A 2,363-nucleotide genomic window follows, 5' to 3' on the forward strand; every position below is an offset into this window, starting at 1 on the left:
AGTCACAATGGACTTTGTGTCCGGACCGCCGTTGTCGACAAGTAAGAAGGATGCAATTTGGGTTATTATTGATAGACCGACTAAGTCGGCTCACTTTATCCTGTCGTATGGATTTTCATTGGATAAACTAGCTGAATTGTACGTTTCTCGATTAGAGATTACACGGGTACCGATTTACATTGTGTCGGATAGAGATCCGAGGTTCACCTCGCGATTTTGGAAGAAATTACAAGAAGCATTGGGCACCAAGTTGCATTTCAAAGACCGCCTTTCACCCCCAAACCGATGGTCAATCCGAGCGTATAATTCGAGATACTTGAGGATATGTTGAGATGTTGCATCCTCGAGTTCGATGGTTCGTGGGAACGGTACCTACCTTTGATTGAATTCGCTTACAACAATAGTTTTCAATCAAGTATTAAGATGGCGCCTTACGAGGCTTTGTGCGGGCGTAAATGCCGTACACCATTGTTTTGGACCGAGCTCGGTGAGAACAAAATTTTGGAGTGGATTTGATTAAAGATCTTTGAGCAAAGTAAAAGTAATCCGTGAAAATCAAGATAGCCTCCGATCGTCGTAAATCGTATGCGAATTTGAAACGAAAGGACATTGAGTATCGGTGGGAGATAAAGTGTTTCTTAAAGTTTCGCCGTGGAAAAGATACTCAGATTCGGTAGTAAGGGCAAGTTGAGCCGAGATTCATTGGGCGTCTGAAATCTCCGAACGAGTTGGCCCGATTCGTATCATTTGATCTTGCCCCTGAACTTGAGAAGATTCACAACGTCTTCCATGTTTCAATGCTTCGACGCTATAGATCTGATCCGTCGCACGTAATTAGTCCATCAGAGGTTGAAATTCAAGCCGATATGAGTTATGAAGAAGAACCGATTCGTATCCTAGCTCGTGAAATGAAAGAGTTGCGAAACAAAAGGGTTCCGCTAGTGAAAGTGTTATGGCTCAAACACGGGATAGAAGAAGCTACTTGGGAACCCGAGAACTCTATGAAAGAGCAATATCCAAACCTATTTACGGTAAGATTTTCGGGACGAAAATCTCTAAAGTGGGGGAGAGTTGTGACAGCCTTAAAACGACCCTAGTCGAAATGTGGTTTCGGGACCACAAAACCAAGGCATAAAAATAATTTAATATTTATTTTATTGCCTATAATGTGTGTTAACTCATGTGTGATATTTTTTTATGCTTTGATTTAGAATTATAGATGTGAATTTCACTAGAAAGGACCTAGTAATAAACTTTGAAAGTATGAGGGGAAATGTGTGATGACTAATTAAAGGATGCATGCAAAACAATGGACTTGCATGTCAAATTTCCCCCATAGCTAGTGGCCGCCATGACAAGGATTTATGGGCAAAAATCATGTCATGAAACATGTTTGGTAAATGGGTTATGATGGAAAGAATAAAATAAGGGTATGGAATAAACAATTAATGTTAGTAGATGAGAAACAAAAAAAAAAGTGTCCATCTTCCTCCATAGCTTGGCCGAATGTCCTAAAGGAAGAAAGAAAAATTTTGTTCATCTCTTTTCACTCTCTTGTTGGCCAAAAATACTAAGGTTAAGGAAGGAGTTTTGCTTCATACTTGGTTTGGAAGAGGATTAGGAAGAGGTTGGCTAAACTTGCATCAAGATTAAGGTATGTTTGAGGTTCATGCATGTTTTTAGTTGCTAGCTTAATGTTCTTGTTAGCCCATGGTTCAAATCCTTGTTATGTCATGGGAATGAAATTGACCAAAGTGAATGTGGTGTTAATGCCATTGCATGTTAAATAACAAGCTTGAAAGTGATACATGTGATGGAGGATTGAAGATTCTTAGACTTTCTTTTAGCATTTTTTTGAATGAGATACTAAGTTCTTTGTTTCACCATGACCAAATTGAAATGGTGTGGTGTTGTGGTATTCGCCATGATATATCCATAAGTATAATTCATGCATGTTGCATGGTAAGTAAGATTTAAGCTTTGGAAATGTGTATATATTTGGATATAAGCCACTTGAGAATTGGCCCTTGCACCTACATGAATATATGTTTGCACATGATGGATTGGTATGACATATATACTAATTCAAAGTGTATATTTGCTTGTGATGATGTGTTGATTATGAAGTAAATAAGAGATGTGCAATGAATTACGATATGTAATGTGTTAGTAGTAAAATGTATGCTGTTTTTTTTGTGTGGTATTAAGTGTATATTCGCCACATGAGGGTAATTAGTGTGCATGCATTCGGTTTGAGGCAAGCATATTGATGCCTATTCTTGGCTTAGAAAATTCGCTAAGAGGAATATTAACTAATGTGTTGAGTTCGATTTATGATTTCGTACATATACAACTTTGATGCC

Source organism: Gossypium arboreum, chromosome 1 (genome assembly GCF_025698485.1).
Source record: "Gossypium arboreum isolate Shixiya-1 chromosome 1, ASM2569848v2, whole genome shotgun sequence".
Classification (NCBI taxonomy): Eukaryota; Viridiplantae; Streptophyta; class Magnoliopsida; order Malvales; family Malvaceae; genus Gossypium; species Gossypium arboreum.